The sequence below is a fragment of the Orcinus orca genome, chromosome 5, assembly GCF_937001465.1.
Source record: "Orcinus orca chromosome 5, mOrcOrc1.1, whole genome shotgun sequence".
Taxonomy (NCBI): Eukaryota; Metazoa; Chordata; class Mammalia; order Artiodactyla; family Delphinidae; genus Orcinus; species Orcinus orca.
This window is the reverse complement of record NC_064563.1, coordinates 128,061,552-128,082,158: the sequence shown is the minus strand read 5'-3', so window position 1 is coordinate 128,082,158 and position 20,607 is coordinate 128,061,552.

Below are 20,607 nucleotides of genomic sequence, written 5' to 3'. Positions count from 1 at the left end.
AAAGAGAACCAAATGGAAGCTCTAAAATTGAAAAGGGCAATATCTGAAATGAATACTTTAATGACTAGACTTAGCAACAGATTGTACACAGCCAAAAGAAAGCTCAGTGAATTTGAAGACATATCAATAGAGCACTTGACTGAAAGAACGACGAGTGCTGGACATGATAAATATGTGGTTAATGTAAAAGTGGGGTTTTTTTGGTGAGAAGGATCTGTAAATGATTGTATTCAATTTCTTTTCTCCTTGTATATGCTTTTCACTCCCCATTGAGGAACTGAGTTTATTAGAAAAGACAAAATTTAATATTCTGGAACCTTGCCAAAATTCAAAATATCTGGCATCTTCTACTTTCTTTTTCTTGGATCCCAGCCACCATGCACTGAGAAGCCTAAGATTCATGGAAAGGCAATGTGCATCACTCAAGTAAACTGCGTCAAATGAACCCCTGGTCAAAAGAAGCACAAACTGCTAGCCAAGTGAGTGATCTGTTTTGGTCACATAAGCCCAGACTAACAAAGATTCCTGCAGCCACCATTGACATGTATTGCAGAACTCTCTATCTGAGCCCATCCAGAACACCGCTATTTGTTCAATCCTCTAGAGCCAGTGTCTACGTGTCAGATAACCCCAGCTCTATGCACTGTCTCCAATTAATTACTTTACACTGCTCCTTAACTCTTCTAGGCAGTTCAATGCCACTGAACTTAGAATTTCAGCACTGGACACCCAATCTCACGAGCTGACCTCTTCCAAAACTGTTGAAGGATATATAGTGGTTAATCATGTGTTCTTGAGCTTTTCTTCTCTATCGGTCATATCTAATAACATCACAGCACACTGCAGGGGTATTATTCAAATGAAGTTAAGAAACTTCATTCATGTCTCCAAACCCTAAGTATCTTACATCCAATAGCAATAGAGGTAGGCCCCATGCCAGATACAACTTTTAATAAAATTCCTTGGTAATCCAGTGGACTTGCTGTCATTTCTTCTGCACAAACTCTCTATCAGGACTTATATTTTTAGGTTAATAGAGAGCACAGCCTAGTTCACTCTATTTTTAAGTTTGGTAGTGGAACCAAGCAAAAGTGTCAGCTTAAAAATTGCCTGACATGAGAAACACATTAACTACAAAGGACAGTCTATCTTCTGAGCTTGGGAAGGTCAGATGCCCTCAAAGACATAGGGAAATAGTTTTAACCACCTGAACTCTATGTGTCCAACTCTGTTTTATGGGATCTCTTTTTACCAGAAAAACTAGTGTGGTCACAGTGGTCATGACCTGTCTGTGTAGCAACCATGTGTCAAAGGCAATATCATGCCTCACTACTCATTTATTCTGTTTTCTCTACATCAGGGGAAAACTAAAGAAAAATAACAAGCAAACAAGGCTGAAAAACAAAACAAGACAAAAAACTAGTGACTTCCTGTAGGCAATATGGCAAAAAGAAGTAAAAAGGAATTCATTGGATCTAACTGGACAATACTTGGAAATGTAAGTAGTAGTTCTGTGAACAAGAGTGGAGATGGGAAGAATGCCAGAGTTAATGTCATGAACCTTACAAAGAACAACGGTATAAAGAAGCTCAAGTCTCTAGGTTAGTGGGAGAAACTGGGTACTTGAACAGGAGAACCTCCACCTTTAAGACATTCATGTACTTCAGTGACCTTTCTAGATGTCATTTGGTCAAAATATATCTGGGGCTTTAAATATTAATATATCCAAGAAAATTTCCAAGGAAACAGTCATATGTGCACACAATTTTATCTACAAAATGCTGCAGCATTTTTTATGAGAGTAAAAAATTGAGAATTAAAGAAATGAAACAATGTTTCCAAAATAGAAAGATGGTTGTTTTCTGTCTCAATCATGAAAATCAAACCCTATTTTAAATGTGGATACTTGATATTAGTATACATTCAAATTCAATGTTAATTTTGAAACTGCACTTGAGAAAGTACTTACCCTGTCTGGTGCCTCAATTTCCTTCTCTGGAAAAAGAAAATAAATGCTAATACTATTGTTGCGAGGATTAAATAGGAAACACTTAGGAGTGAATTTTGTAGAGTAATTGCTAAATAACTGTTATATCTAAGCCTATTTCTATAAAAGCATGTTTGCAATATATCAGTGTTTTCCAAACTTTTTTGACCTGGACCAATGAAAATGCATATTATATTGTATTTCCAGTACACAAACATGTAAACACACATAAACATATGCAGTTTCACACACAACACACAAAAGAACTCTTAGAACACTTACTCTATGTATAGAGCACCTGATTTTTCCGTTGTATGCTATGCTATGCTATGCTATGCTGTACTATTTTTGCCACAGTCTGCTATTTTATTCTACTTTTTAAAATGCTGGTCATAGACACCCAAGTCAATTTTATAATGGCTAAAGCTTCCCTGGAATGCTCTTACAGGTATTACATGACCTCTAAATCAGGCCATCATTTACTACCTAGTCTACCTAATCATTTAATACCTAATCTTGCTAATTCACCTGTTTATTCTCTGATATTTGATTGTTTGTTTATTGTAATTCTGTCTCCTCCCACTAGAATGCAAGATTATTGGAGGCAAGAAGTTTCTTCTTCTATAATAACTAGAGAAGTTGTTTTTTTTGTTTGTTTGTTTGTTTGCGGTATGCAGGCCTCTCACGGCTGTGACCTCTCCCATTGCGGAGCACAGGCTCCAGACGCACAAGCTCAGCGACCATGGCTTACGGGCCTAGCCGCTCCGTGGCATGTGGGATCTTCCTGGACCTGGGCACGAACCCACGTCCCCTGCATCGGCAGGCGGACTCTCAACCACCGCGCCACCAGGGAAGCCCTAGAGCAGTTGTTTTAGAAGATATTTTAACACATATTTTTAATAAGTGAGCAATTAAAATATTATGGACCTAGGAAAAGATTAATTAAAAATGGATAGAATGTCACAAAATTGAAAGGTGATACTTAAGTGAAATGATCTAAAGATAGATAAATAGAAGAAAAGCAGATAGCTTGGCTGAGAATTGAGTAAAATATATATATTATAGTTACAGATATATATTTATGTTAAAAATCATGCCCCAGAGACCAAGAATAACATGTTCATGCTGTGAAATATTGAAAAAATTCTAAGGCTAGATATTTTTAAGACTAAAAACAATTCAAGAAACCACTGAGAAAAAATATTATATTTAATTTTCATAAACTTTTTAAAGTCATAACACACTGGGAAGTATGTGCTTTAAATATTTGAAATATAAGATATCACGATCATCTGAAAATATCTCTAAGGAGGTTGGATATCTTTGTATTTATACTCAGTTTTACTACATATTTATTATTTTTTCCTATTTTAAGTTTGGTATCATTCTGGTTTATGTAAAAACATAATCAAACATGTAATTATGTAGTCAAAAATGCTGGTGGCTACCAAAAATGAGAATATTAATATATCCATCCTAATTTAGATATTACAGAGCTTCTAATGCATTATTTTCTAGTTCATTTACATTCCATATCACATTCTATAGTATTAAATTACTATAGAAGTGTGGCCTTGTCAGAACTCTTTATAAAATGTGACAGCAAGCTAGTAGCTGACTATATATATATACACAGTGAATTAAACTCAGTGAACTGTCAGTATAACTTGATATTAGTTGGATATTTAAATTGAATTTGTAATTTCTTTTTGAATAGGATGTCTTATAACCAACTATGTTAAAATAACTGGAACAAATGCACAGAAGATTTTATTTTTTTTATTATACTTTATATATATATATATATATTTTATTGTGGTATAGTTGCTTTACAATGTTGTGCTAGTTTGTGCTGCACAATGAAGTGAACCAGCCATATGTGTACACATATCCCCTCACTTTTGGATGTCCCTCCCATCCAGGTCACAACAGAGCACCGAGTAGAGCTCCCCATGCTATACAGCAGGTCCTCACTAGTTACCTATTTCATACTCAGTGGCATATATTTATCAATCCCAATCTCCAAATTCATCCTACCCCTCTTTCCTCACTGGTGTGCACACATTTGTTCTCTACATCTATGTCTCTATTTGTGCTTTGCAAATAGATGCATCTGTATGATTTTTCTAGATTCTACATACATTCATTAATATATGATATTTGTTTCTCCTTTTTCACACAGAGTTTAAATGTACTCCATGTTAACAGCAGAACTATACCACAGCAATTTCATTAGCAATATTTTTCACATATTCTTTGAACATTTTTCTTTTGAAATAGAGTAAAGATAAAATTGAATAAAATGAATCTCTTTGGTTTAAGAAATAATAATAACATTTATATATACTGATTGCTCACATTAAAAAATATTGCCTTTGAATCTCAGAGAGGTGAGTATTCATAAGAATCACAAAGAATATCCACCAATGTGCATGTTCATCTTTATTGGAAATGTAAAAAAAAAAAAAAAAATTACCCTACATGAATATACTAATTACACTCCCACTAGTGGTAGGATGAAAACTTCTGTTGTCTCACACTCTTATACACTTAGTATAAATAGATTAATTTCATTTTAATTATTATCAAATTGCTGAACATAAAATTGTATTTTATGGATTTAAAGTTCCTTCTGATATTCATGGGATTGAGCTTCTTTACATAGGTTTCTAGTTTATTTGCATTTCTTCTTCTGTGAAATACCTATTGATGTTTTTCAACCACTTCCATATGATAACTGTTTTTATTGACTCATAGATATTGCTTATATATTTGGAATAAAAATCCTTGGTTGGTTCTGGCAGTGAATGTCCTATATTTTCACTCTGATTTTTAAATAGATAACATTTTATGTTGAATAAGTCAACTTTATAAATTATTTCCATATGTTATTTTTTTATTTTTTGTCTTTTATAACTTCTTACCCAAATTTATAAAGTATTCACTTAGTTTGCTTTCTAAAGTTTTATAATTTGCTTTTTACATCAACTTCTATATGTGGAATCTAAAAAAGTGATATAGATGAACTTATTTGCAAAGCAGAAATAGAGACACAGACATAGAGAATGGTCGTATGGATACCTGGGTGCAGTGGTGGGAGAGGAGGGATGAACTGGGAGATTGGATTTGACATATATACACTACTATGTATTAAATAGATAACTAATGAGAACTGACTGTACAGCACAGAGAACTGTACTCAATGCTCTGTTGGTGACCTAAATGGGAAGGAAATCCAAAAAAGGAGGGGATATATATATACATATAGCTGATTCATTTTGCTTTACAGAAGAAACTAACACACCGCTGTAAAGCAACTATTCTCCAGTAAAGAAAAGAAACAAACAAAAAAACCCACTTCTCTATTCAATGTTATTTTTCCAGGTCATGAGTAAGGGATGGAATTTTATTTTTCCCCATATGAACAACTAATTATTTCATAAGTAACTACTGAATAACTCATTTTATTACTGTAGAGTTGTACTACACATTCTTAATCTCTTTCTTTTAGATTTTATTCCATGTCTTTATTTTTTATTGTTATTGAAGAATAGTTGATTTATAATGTGTTAGCTTCAATTGTGCAGCAAAGTGATTCAGTTATATATATATACATATATATGTGTATACATATATAAATTCTTTTTCAGATTTTTTTCCCTATAGGTTATTACAAAATATTGAGTATAGTTCCCTGTGCTATACAGTAGGTCCTTTTTGGTTACCTATTTTATATATAGTACTATGTATATGTTAATCCCAAACTCCTAATTTATCCCTCCCTACTCCTTTCCCCTTTAGGAACCACTTAGAGATTATCATACTAAGTGAAGTAAGACAGACAGAGAAAGACAAATATCATATGATATCGTTTATAGGTAGAATCTAAAAAAAAAAATGATACAAATGAACTTATACACAAAACAGAAATAGACCCACATAGAATACACATTCTTAATCTCTAAAATTTAACATTATAATGTAACATCTGATTGAGAAAGCCATATGTCTATTTTTTTCCAAAGAATCTTGGCTATTTTCAGTCATACATTCCCCTATATCAATGATTCTCAATTAGCGGTGATTTTGCTCATAATGGGATGTTTGATGATGTCTACAAACATGTTTGATTGGCATGAAAGGCATCTGGAAGGCACACACCAAAAGATGCTACTAAATATCTAGCGACACACAGGGCAGCACCCCACAGTGAAGGCTAAACTGGCTCCAAATGTCAATAGTACAGAAGTTGAGACCCCTACTCTAGATGAATATTAGAATCAGTGTGCCTGGTAATACTTAGTTGGAAATTTGATTTGAATGCCAACAAAAGCTTTGGAGATATTTTTCACCCATGATATTAAGTGTTTCTATCCCTAAGCTAGTGTATATCTCTAGGTCCTTAAGCATATATCTCTGGATCCTAAAATGTTAAGATATATATTCAACATTTTGTTAAATATTCTTCAGTACTAGCCACAAAATTTTTATTATAGTCTTCTTATGTACTTAATTATTTGTTAAAATTCTAAAAGTTATTCAGTTAAACTGCATTACTAGATTAATTTTTATAGAAATACATTTGAATTTTATATTAATTTTTAAACACCAAACTTTATTCATGACTTTATAAATTCTAATAATTTATCTGTATATTCTATTAAATTTTCTGCAAGTTTTTTCTCTCCTTTCCAGATATGTAACTTTGATTTATTTTTCTCACTTTCATATGGCTACAGGAATCTTCAATATATATATTTCTTAATGAAACTGGTAATAGCTGAAATCTTATTTTTTTCCTGATTCTAAAGGTATGCTTTCAACAATTCATGTTTAATCATGGCGTTCAGCGTTTCATACCTGCTTGTAATAAGATTTAAAACTTCTCCACTATTTAGTTTGAAAGGTGTTTTAAACATTATTTTGAAATGTACATATTTTCTATATTTATTGAAATAGTATTTATTTTAATATGTTAATGTGGGGATTCCATGTTCGACTTGCCAATATTAAGCATTTAGCTTATTCATAGGATAAATGAAATATTTTCATAATGTATTAATGTATTTTATGTATTGTTCAGTAATTAATTTATGATAGGAATACATTTTCAGTGAAAATAATATGCATTTTTTTCTTTCTTTCAATCTATTTCAATTGATTTAGTATCAAGATTATGCATGGCTTATAAAATGAGATGAAGAATGTCCAGTTTTTCTATTTACTGGAAGCATTTCTGTAATATTAGAGCCACGTTTATTTACTATATGGTAGAACATTCTATACCATATGCACATGTAACTTTGTGTAGAGTTTTATTCATTTCTACTTCAATTGCATTTATGGTGCAGAGACCATTCAGGTACTCTATATCTTCTTGAGTCAATTTTTATGTTATATTTATTTTTAAGAGTATATTAATTCCCTCTGTGCTCTCCTATTTATTGGGATGGGCTTATTCACAGTAACTTTCATGTGTTGATTTCTACCATGCAGCTATAAATACGTGGGTGTGTGTGTTTTGTCTTCTACCCTGTGTCACATTTAATTTATTTTCTTAGATGTCCTTTTCTTTATAGCTTGGTTTATTTTCCAATAATTCCCCCACTATGATTGTTATTCTCTGAAATCAATGTTCAACATCCTAGGCAACATTCTCCTAGTACATTCCAGACTTTCTGGTAGCCGTTGGATTTCTTTCCTGTTTCCTATGCTCTGCGCAACTATCTTTTCAGAATTTCAATTTTGTAGTGGTTGGCAGAAGCCCTTAGTGTGAAAATGGGCCAGATGCTTGTTTCTGACTCACGTTTTTTTGTTTGAAAGTTCCAAATCATATTTACCCTTTAGCTATTTCAATTTTAAATGTAATAAAAGTTGCTTAATTTATCCAGTATTATACCTCCCCAACCTGCAATGTTTTCTTTTATATGTATGTAATATCTTTCTATGGCTTGAAACAGAAAGTTTCAAGCAGAAACTTTTTGGTGCAAACAGAAAGCATTTTTGGTGCACATATCCAGCTGAGTCTCACATACTGCCACAATATTTGCCAAATACTAGAACATAACACATGAAGATAACTACACATGCACTGGACAGCAGTAATGGAAAGAATATTGTCACACACTCTACCCTCCAAGTAATTGTTACTCTCAATGTCATGCATTAGATTATCTATGATAGCCACCTACTTTCTCTCATTCTTTCAGTTTTCATTAATATATAACCATACTGCATCAACTGTGTGGTGAGTACTCTCCAAGGCATTAAATACAAAAGGATAAAAAGTTTTCTGACAAACCCTTCCTTATAATCATTTAATTATTTTTCTCAACTAGAACCATACTTTTCTTTCATTCATTTATAAACTATATCTTTGCATGCTTCACTTAAAAAGTAAAATCATAATGATAAAAATATAAACTATAAAATCATTCATTTGTATTATGTTTGGTATTTAGGTTTTGTGAGCTTTGCACTAGTCTAATGAAATCAATGAGATATTTTGAATCACATATGCAGTCTTATTGTAAAGTTAAGAGCCTTAAAGTATTACATATTGACAGAAAAATACTCCTCGTTTCTTCAAATAAAATTATCCCTTAGGTTGTTCATTAGATATACTAAAAATTCATATGTTTAGAGTAAGCAGTTCAGCTGGGTAGCCTTCTTGGGAATTTAAACTTTCAAAAAGATGCTCATAAAACACTAAAAAAGACATGGAATTTTGTGTCAGAACAAATAGCACAAAAATACTATCTTGTTCCAAAATATCAACTGCACTAGAAACCATTTAATCATCATAAGACATTTTCTTTATGAGTAAAATGGGAATAACAGGATCAGGACCAACTTAGCTCATGGGATCAGTAAAGAAAGTGCAATCAGTAGTGGTACTGTAAAAGAATATACAGATATTACTAAAAGGTCCTAAAAGTACTAAATATTTCAGAACACACTAAGGTAATGCCAATTTATAGTACATCTTCATGGCTAGATGCAATGAAAGATAAGAAACGGAAGGAAATAATCAATTTGATTACTTAGGGTGATTGCTCTTCAGAAGGAGGAAGAATAATATAGATTTGAGAAGTTAGAGGCATTTCTCCAATGTTACTCTTGGCATTGAAAGATTGGCAATGTTTAGATATTTCATTTCTAGTGTACCTAACACAAGATTTGTCACATACTCAGTGCTCAGAAATGTATTTACTAACTGCTTTCAGAGAAATGAAATGCTTTCATTAGAAGCAGGTCAATGTAAATATGTTCTCTCTTTATGAGACAAGATAAGGAAACTGTCCTTGTTGTTACAAAAACTGTATCAGACAGTAACAGGGATAAAATGAGAATTAACTAAGATGGAATTAACCTTGCCAATAAGGCTGAGGTCTTGAAGCTTATTTCTGCATTCTTAGGTTTCTTTCATTTCTTTTTCCTACATGTGAATTTCTTGTTCTCTATTTCCAATCTGAAATCTAAGTACTAGATATATTTCCAAATTTGGGAAGACATTAATGTAGAATAACCCCATATTGATTTAAGAAATACTGCATTGTTACCCATATTGTTTTGTTACTTTGTACTTCCCTACTCCGCTGCATACCAGACAGAAAAAGGGTTTCCTGGGATCCAGGTTTTCACAGTGGAGAAATAGAAGCATGTCCTTGATTTTCATAGGTAGAAGTGTATTTATGGTCTACAAAGGTTTATAACTGAAAAGCAAATAGAAAGCTAAATTGAATTGGTTATTTGGAGCAAAGTAAGTGGCTACTCACAAGTATTTAAACAAAGAAGAACATGGATTGACCAAAACTAATTACTACCTCTAGATAGATAAATAAATACATAAATACATAACTAAACAGAATAAGAATCAAAAGAGGCTTAATGCTAACGTAAAAATAAAATCTTTCAGTATGCTAAAGGCTTCATTGTGAAACACAAGACTGAAAGTAAAAGACAGAGTAATCATATGTCCAATTCCTTAGCTGTTCTCTCTTAAATTTCTTAGTTTCTTTTCTGAAAGAAATATGAAAGCATAGAGGAAATTAATATACTCTTAAAAATAAATATAACATAAAAATTGACTCAAGAAGAAATAGAATACCTGAATGGTCTCTGCACCATAAATGCAATCTATGTAGAAATGAAAAAATCTCTCCACGAAGTTATATGTGCATATGGTATAGAATGCATTACAGGAATGTTCTACCATACAGTAAATAAACACAGTTCTAATATTACAGAAATGCTTTCTGGCAATAGAAAAACTGGACATATAAGTTAATCAATAAATAACATTAGATTAATTATTTGATATATTTTATTTTTCATTCAATAGATGATTTAACTATAGGAAAGATACCACTTCGTGTGGCTTAATTCTTCTATCTTTTATTTAGCCTAATATACAGCTGTAGACAGCAGCTGAGTCGTTAACCCCAACTAGGGTGAGATCAAGCCACACCACATAAGGGAGACTTACAGAAAGGCTCCTTGATACAGGCACCCTAATACGTAGTAGTTTTGGGGTAGACAAAGAAGGCATGGAGATTCTGGAGGCATTTATGATCCTTTATTAAAGTATGATGTCTTAATACAAGCTGAAGGCTAAATAGAACAACATATATGCCAACGTTCTCTTCACTGGTGGAGCAATCATATTGGGCCCTCACATTCCCATGAAGGTTTTTGTTGCCACTTGATGTTGCTGAAATGTAGGAAGATCTTATCAGGGCTTCAAGTAACTTCCCTTATAGTTCAGATGGAAAGAAAGCAAGTTATATCTTCTGAGACCTTCTCAACTGTTTTGAAAACTCTACCAATATGTCTTCCTGTCCTTGTCCAGGTAGCATGTAACAACCCCAACACCTCCCTGAGTATTTTCTGCTAAAATGGTTCAACCGATGATGAGTCACCCAGAAACAGTTTTCAGGGATTCCTTATCCTTGATATGTCCAGGCTGTAAGAGTGCTTATGTCTTTGTTATTATTTTTTTTAAACATGGGTTAGCAAACTACTTTCTGCAGGAAAAATATGACCACCTGTGTTAGTAAATAAAGTTTTACTGGAATTCAGCCATGTGTACGCATTTAGTCTGTGGCTGCTTTTGTGTTACAACATTGATTACTGAGTCCCCTACAGGGACTCTATGGTTTATAAAGCCTAAAATATTTACTATCTGCACATTTACAGAAAAGGTTTGTCAATTCCTGCTCTAATAAGTGAAAGAAAAAATAAACATATTTCCCCCAGTTTATTAGTTAATTTGTAACCATGTTGTTGATGGGGAGCAAAGATGGGATTTACTATGATGTAGACTCAAGAAATAATACAAAGAGGTAATATTGCAAGTGACTTGTCCAAGAACAAATTTTAAGATAGTCAGGATTTGTATGAATATTGAAATCATTTTCCTCAATGCAACTATTCCTTCCCACCATACTCTATCAATTACAGAAACATAATCTTTCCAATTTTCATGTTATTAGAGAGTAAGTGAGCAACAAACTATAATATTTTTTAGGTAAAATAAAATAAAAATTGACCGAAAAAAGGGCACTCAATTTTCTTTCTATAAAAATATTCTGTTCCAAGTACCCTTAGATGAAAGCCACTCACAGCATCAGGAAGTGCAAAGACTAAAATCACTTAATAGCCTTCAAACTTATAGTATTAACAACCTTACAAGTAGAAAGCTCATGCAATGAAGAGAAAATAAGATGTTGTGATCTTTAACTATTAGCATTCATCATTTTCCAACTATGGAATTAAAATCTCATAAAATTAAAATTCTATACTTGTGTGAATTACACATTTAAACTAACTCTAATGTTCCCTACTGCAATTTATTACAATGGTTTCTCAGGATTTTCATACTTTAAAAGTCTCCTAAAACTTAATCATTCCAATAATTCATTTAAAGGTACTGTGTATATTTAGTTCACTGAAAGCCTACCCAATTCATAAAGGAAAAAAAATCTGAATACATAATGTAGTACTTTCACATTTAGCCATCTGTGTACAATATGAATCATTTATTTTAATATTTTTGAAAGGATTTTATAAACCGTAGCTTATATTTATCATTCTGTCTTTGATAAACAGCTATGTGAGCAAGGAATGGCCCCAGCAATTAGTGTAACTATTCATGTAAAATTTTTCAAGTATCATTTCGGTATAATATGATGAATTTCCTTTATTTCTTTTCTTAGTTTTATAAGAGGAATTTTTCATTTCATATTTCATGAATGTAAAACTCAAACATGTTTCTATGGGAATTTTAAACTATCTAAAAGGAAGCAATTGCTTCATTCCTAACAAGACTCCTAAATTATTAAGACACATGAGAGGCTATATGTATCAAACATAATTTTCCTTATTTTATGTTAACTGACCAATTCAAAATAATTTGGAGAGTATTTTTATTATCTTCTGTATCATTTACAACCCATCAAATAGAAATCTTTTTTGATTTCTACTCTTCCAAGTTTTGTTAACAATATCACTACCATGGCAAAGAAAATAATGACAGTTTTAAGGGATAAGAGAACATGCTAAGAGAAAATAAGATGTTACCATTAAAAATCACTGTATCCAAAATAATCCCTACCAAAATCCATCTGATAGCCAGACAGAGTAAACATATACTATGTCATAAAATATCCATTATTAAAAGGGTTAATACATCTTAGGTTGGTCTAAAATGATCACATGAGTGAAAATTTACCACTACATATTTGAAATGTCTTAACATATATATTTAAACATTTCACTTTTCAGGAAATGAGTACTGTTTAATAGAAGAAAATGAGGTGATATATAACAAAAATAATATGTCTATCAACATGGATTATTATAGAAAATGCCTAGATTTTGATTTATTTTTCCACAAGTATCAGAAATAACACACAAACATACAGACACACACACACACACGGATATATATTTTACATAATATATTAATATTCATACACATATAAGTATCTGTGAATAAGATATGTAACATGATATATTAACATCTTATTCTTACCATATTTTTTTAGAAAACTTGGAATCAATTGAAATAACATGTAAGCCAGAAACAGATCTAGAAGGAATCTAGCAAAGTATTCATCCAAAGTTCTTCTTTTTGCATCTGAATAAAAAAGTGAATACATGGGAGTCAAAATCACTTGTCTATTGACAGATACATTGTTACTGATTGAGCTGGAATTAGAAGCAAATGTTATAATTCCAGTGAATTAGACACAAATGTCCAGACCATGACATTTCCATTATTTCCATAGATAAGGGAAAGAAGCTAAAATTTAAGTCAAAAGACCAGGGTTCATGTTCCACTTTGGTCACTTAGCATGCCTGTGACTTTGGGCAGATAGATCACTTATGTTTTTCTGAAGTTCAGCTTTTCTTTTAATTCCACAAAATAGAGATCATAAAGTTTCCCTTAGTATTGTTGTAAAGAGATTAGATATAGTATGAAATTGGTTTAAGCTTCTCTAGCCTCTTAAGCAACATTAGTTAAGTGCCATAAACATTCTTTCTCATGTATGTTCCTAATAGAAAGTTACAAATCTAGAAGAACTGTTAAATGTCTCATTTAATTCAAAATATCTTTATTTTTGATGGTTCAAATAGTAGTATAACATGTAAGACATATATGTATATATATATATGCATATATATTGATTAAAAAATAATGGCATAACATGTACAAGAAAGAAATAGTGAACTTAAAATCTTTTTTTATGGGTTAGAGAGATTGAGTGATGTAATTAACTATATGAACATTCAGATATATGTAGCCCTTGATTCATTTACTCATTTCTCTTTTAAGGTTCTAAACTGATACTATGATTCAAAGCCAAACGAAACAAAACAAACCTCTGTGGCTTAAAATCGCAATATTTATGTTATTCTGTTTATGAAGTCTTTTTTAAATAATCTTATAGAAAAAAAAAGGGTCTGGCAGAGAGTACTTGGCATTATCTGATGAAAAAGAATATTGCCTAAACCTTTTGTGTTCCAGCTTCAGTTACCCTGCTCTCAAATTCCTGCCTATAGTAATACTGTCCAGTGTAAGAAAACATAGCCAAATACTCTGCGCTCACAGCTGAACCTGTGAAACCCTTCCCATGTGGCTCTACTCATAGTTGGTGTTTCCCTATGAACTTGTGCCAACACTGTTTACTTCTTTTGGAGCAAAGAATGAGTTACTATACAAAAGTACAAAGAAAATGGTAAGAAAATGATTGCCCTAGACTAAACGTTTAAAAAAAAAATCATTTCCTCCTAAAATAAGAAAACAAAATTGAAAAATCAAGCAAAATAAACTTGTGGAGTCAGACAGTCAATGGTAGAAACAGCTGCAGCAAATATGATAACAAGAGAGAAATCTTAATTGAAACATGTTTTAAAATGTGCAATTTTAAATGGTATACAAACACTGATGTAAATTTTAACTAAAATGGAATTGATTGGAAGCATAATTGAAACCCAAAAGAAACAAAAATCATCTTGATGAAAACTAAATTAGAATGATAACCAATAACAGGCTTTGCCTACACAACAAAGTATTAGATAGTGTCGGAGAGGTATTTTTTATTTTAACGTCAGTGCTACTTAGGCAAACATGTATCCAACAAGGTCTCAGTAGACATTTTCAGTGATGATAAACTTTACAGAGAAATTAACTTCCAAAAAATGTGCCCTCTCAACATTTTAAAACACAGTCTAATAAACTCCTATAATGCAAATATCTAAAAAACATTCAAAAAATTAAGTATTAAACTAATTGAAAAAAATTTAAATTTATCACATTTGCCCAAATTTTCTCCTTATTCTGGTCTACAAGTTGTCAAGAATGTTGAAGGCTCTGAGATTTCACTCTACTTTCAAACCAACAAGATAGGACACCACAGTTTCATGGAAGATGGCAGATGACACAAAACTCCTGAATCAGAGAAAATGATTGCATGTGCACAGTTCAACGTGTAACACAAAATCACACAAGATTAATTCTGTCAATTCTCCTTGTCCCAACTTCCACAAGGTCCATGTGGATGGGCCTAGGTGTATGACTATGACTATACACAGAATGGGTCCCATTTGATTTAAGAAACCTAAATATATTATAAATATTTTATAAAAGATAGTAAGCAAATATGCTCTTTGTTCTGGAGACAGGCACTATCTCTTTCATGACTTTTTTGCTATACAGACATCTTTTAAAAGATAGTCTACCACCAAAGGTGATTCATGCTTTTCTTTACAAAAGGTATAGAAATACAAGAGACCATGGGGGTATATTCTCCCAATAATGGCAATTTTTCACTCTGACACCAGATCTAATCCCCAAACCTGGGAAAACCAAAGTGGTTGCCTGAGAAGGAGGTCCATCTCTTTCTTGTCTGACCTTTCTCTAATTTTTACCTCAGCACCACTTCTAAATTTCCCTTAACTATAGTAACTGCTGTCAAGTCACACGTGTTCCACATATCCACACTTTCTGTCATGGGGAATATTATTGAGACAAGAAGCACAAATTGTGTCTAATTTAGAGCAGAACAAGAGTGCTGGAGAAAACAGAGGCAGCTGAAAAAGGCTATTAAAAGAGTTCTACCATAATCGAATACAGACACTTAAGAATGGCTAAATGTGAGACCCATGTGTGCTGCATATCTCATAAAAGCCAAAGGTTTCTGGAACATAGAAGTTGTTCCTGCACAAACTTTGATATTAGCTAAAATTTTTGAATTTGGAATAATTCAAATACATCTAAATTTTCCTCCAAAATATAATTTGTTCTTATGTATTTAAATTTATAGGAGGCTATTCTAGTTTTTTTTTACTCAAAGTCCAGAGTGAACCTGATGCTGAGGACTGAACTCATCCAAAGGCTCATTCACTCACATGACTATTGGTTGATGCTATCAGCCAGGATCTCAGCTGAGGATGCTAGTGAGAACGCCTGCATTCCTCAAGGCATGCTGTTCTATGAGGTGTTTAGTCCTGCTGTTTTACAGTGATGAGAAATGAGACCAGTGAATTCCAAGAGTAGGGGCTGAATCTTGTGTTTCATACACTGTAAAGGAATTCACTATTCAGAAACAGTGCTCTCTTGCATAACATGAAAGTGACCAAGGCTTTTTATAAACCATGAATGGTGGCTTTGAAAAACTATTTACAAACAGTGAAAAAAAAATCCACAGTTAGGTTATTTTATAGTGAGAACAAAGCACTATGCCTTCCATAAAGGAAATGTAATCAATCTGTCATCAAGTACATAGCTGGCTTCAATGGGAAAGAGTGTCTTCTTAAGGCTCAGTATTGATCTCTGCTACAGGCAGGTTTTGCACTGAGTAGATGAGTACAGTCAAATAAGTTTTGGTGAATTCAAGTCCATGTTGCTTAGTCCACTCATCATCTCCATCTCTACCACCACAACACTCTGTAGATGAACCTATGGTTAAGCACACATGTTGATGTGGAGAGGGGCTGATATCCACAGAACAGATCATCTTTACCACTTGACAATAATCTGATTTCCTTAAGTTACTCTTTCTTGAGCACTCAAATGGGACACATAAATCTTTTCCAGAACTCTTTGTTAATTTTCCAGCTGTGTTCCTTCCATGTAACTATAGTTTAATACATACTATTATCCACTGCTCATGAATGAGTACAGATCTATACCTGTCTCTCACTGTCTTTCAAATAAAAAAATAAAAACAAAGAGCACTGGTAGAACTTCTTTCCACTGGGATGATTTACTTTTCCACTCCCCTCAATTCACCTTGAAATGAGGTTGTAGTAAAGAGTCAGGGGGAAATGAAAACAAATATATTTCATACATATATTTTATACATATATACTTTTTATACATATATATGTATGTATATACACACACACATTTTTGTTTTTCTTGATTCTTTACTATGGTCTCATTTCATACACACACACGCGCGCGCACACACACACACACACACACACACACACGACCCTTGAGCAACACAGGTTTGAACTGTGCAGGTCCACTTATATGTGGATTGTTTTTTTCAGTAAATGTAGTACTACAGTACTATATGATCTGTGATTGGTTGAATCTGCAGATGCAGAACAGTGGATGCGGAAGGCCAACTATAAGTTATATGTAGAATCTTGATTGTGTGGAAGGTTAGCACCCTTAACCCCTGTGTTGTTCAGGGGTCAACTGTATATATATATATATATATATATATATTTGCATTTGTGTGTGTGTGTGTATTAGATACCCATTGCCAGGAAATATGTTGGCTTTTATCTAACATCAAAACTGGATTTGGAACAGCCGCTGCAATTGGAGCCACCATCAGTTTTAGCTTACAAAATGCACTGTCATTCTCCAAGATCATTCTGTGTTCTACAGAGGACAAATAGGTGTATTGAATGAGGATGTGGAATGTGTTAGCAATCAACAACCTTCCATCTTTCATGTTCTTGGGTGAAAACTGGTAGTGGCAATAATCTCTACAATACTACTGTAAAACCCCTCACTTCATGGATCAGGAGATGAGTGTGAAGATTCTGATAGTCGCTGAATATATCCATTGAAGCTATACAATCTGAAATTGAGGAATTCATCACAGGGTGTGTTTCAGGACTTACTGTTCCAGAACCCAAAACTCCATTAATCATCTCAATTCCATAATCCCATATTCTTCCTGAGGCTACAGGAATGACTGTCAATTCAGTATTCGTAACCAGTATTTCCAAGCAACTTCTAGTTGTACTCCCTTCCCCACTGCACAGTAAATAGCCAAACTTTGGGAAAAGTTAGCAGGAAGACGTATACTACAATTTGGTGGTGGGGGTATGGAGTTCTTCCTCAAGCATACTCAGCTGTCTTTTCATTCATAGATTTTGGGGGGCTACAGTAAGCTTTTAGCCTGGGAACTGGACTGTGATGCTCTTTTGGTGACTTAAGTCAGACTTCTAATCAGCGGTCCTGGAAATTTTTTACTTCATAAGTCAAGAACCTTTTAGTTATTGTTGTTACTGCTATTGTTGATGATGATGGTGATGGTCCCATCATCATCATTATTTCGTCCCTAGGTTTCCCATTATCTATTAGCCAATGTCAGAAACCTCTTTAGGTAAAACCATTCGATTACAGCCATGACCTGGTCTCCATTATACTACTCACATCCACCTTATTTTGGCCATTTGGTGCTGACTCTTGTCTTGGAATTCCACTACCTCCATTTAGAGTGCCCAGTTCAGAGAAAACACTTTCCACTGTCATTCCTGTCAAGCAGATATCACAGAGCACATCAGGAATTCTGGGACCAAATCTGATCCAGTGATTCAACTTCCCTTCCTTCATAGAAATAAATGTGTAGGTACATCAACAAATAAATTACCATAGAAAACTTTAGAAAGGTAAATGGGAATATTCTAAGATCTTCAAAAATATTAACTCATTTGATCCTTACAATCACTGTATGAGGCAGGTACCTAAACTTATGAGGAAGGTGTTACTTCATTGTCCTATATCTAACAGCTTTACATCAGTCTCTACTTTTTTAACCAGCTATGTGATGATTGCCTACATAGACACTAAACTTTTTAATAGTGAAAATCTCTGACTGGTGGTGATGGGGATGGTGTGATAAGAAAAGGGAAAAGTACTTTTATTTCTAACCATATATGCATTAATATTTCCATAATACATAATACATTTATAATTATATTTGAAATTAATAAAATAATACAATTTATTTATTTAAATGTATGACTAAAAATTTCCAGGCAACCTCACATGTTCCTCTAATTCCTTTGGCTAAAAACAAATCATGGTGGCCAATACTGGAAGGTACTATTGGGATTTCTGTCATCACTCATTCACAGAAGGTGCAACACTAAGTTGACAATAGACTGCCAAGATCTTGTATTAGGCATAGTTAATACTGTTTCAAGAAAAAGTAGGAATCTTGTTTTAATAATTTTTCTTGCAGATATGCATAAAGCAAATCAAGAACTAGGAATACTTAGCTGGCAATGAAACTTCTTAATCTTGGGGGAAAAAAAATTGTGTTTGTTTGCTTCAGTTATTTGTTTTTGTCTTACTACCTGAGTGAATCCAAGCAAAGGACATGCCATTGCCAAACCAAAGAGGTAAAGGAAAATCTTTAAAGGATATTCAGGATAGGAACTTTAAAGTAGAATATTAATCAGAATTTATAAATAATAACATTAAGTTATATTTGTAAATAGGTAAGATGATACAGACCATTAAACTAAAGTCATATAAAATTTTTAAAATATAAAGTAAAGGGCTTCCCTGGTGGCACAGCTGTTGAGAGTCCGCCTGCCGATGCAGGGGACACGGGTTTGTGCCCCAGTCCAGGAAGATCCCACACGTCGTGGAGCGTCTGGGCCCGTGAGCCATAGCTGCTGAGCCTGCACGTCCGGAGCCTGTGCTCCATGACGGGAGAGGCCACAACAGTGAGAGGCCCGCGTACCGCAGGAAAAAAAAAAAAATATATATATATATATAAAGCAAAAATATCCTAAAGTTTATTGTGTTTGTCTAAATGTGTTCTTTTAATATTGTCCTCAATATACTACAAACTGTCTTGGATTACAAGAGTTTAACAGAAAAGTTTGGTTAGTCAAGTGACTTTTCCAGTCACCCAACATCACAAAGCAAAATTATTTGCATAGAATCAAGCAGTAGCTAAGATGTGAATAAACTTAATGTTCTAATCTTTACATGGTCATTTCAGTAAAATATTTTCTGATTTTGAACTTCAGAATTAACATAATTTGTAATCTTGTAGATTAGAGAATGGACGCACATAGTGCAAATTTATACATATACTTATGCAAAAAGCACATGTGTACAAAATGCTGGTACTCAAGAAAGTGCCATTTGTGCCATTCTCCCATTATAAATCAATATGACTTCTGCTTTGTTTCAATACCGTGTTTATGAAAGACAATCCATACTGTGGCATTTGGCAGAATATATATTCATACTGTTTAGATTCCTACATGAAAAAGAAATTCACTTTTATTGAAATATGTTCAACAATCTCATATAGAATTACAGGTTTCTGCTTCCAACCAAGATGGAGTAACAGGACCTGATCCAGGCTCCCACTTGAAACAACCAAAACATGAGAAAAATAAACTGTAACGAGCAGTAAACATTAGGCAGTAAAGGACAGTGATCTCTGAGAGATGAGAAACAAACAAGATAAGCTTACAATTGACCGAGCTTACTTCCATAAGCAGGTTTCCTGACTGCAGTACAGGGAGGGGGGATCTAGGAATAACCCAGAAAACTGAGTTAAGGAGATTAAGCTGATAAACCATAGAGATTGAAGTGACTAGACTCTGTAAGAAAGATTACCAGATAGGAGAGGGTATCCTTGAGTTTTCAGCTGAGTACTGATCAGCTCATGAATTAGAGGAAGTCACCTTGGGCCTTTAAAAGAGCCACCTCAACAGATTAGAAGCAATAGTGCCCAGATGTACACAGAGCTAGGAATACCACCAGCCAGAATGGAAAAACTCAAGTCGCTGGGTCTTGGGTAAGAGTATAGAGAAAGATCTTACATCAGTAGTGGTAAATA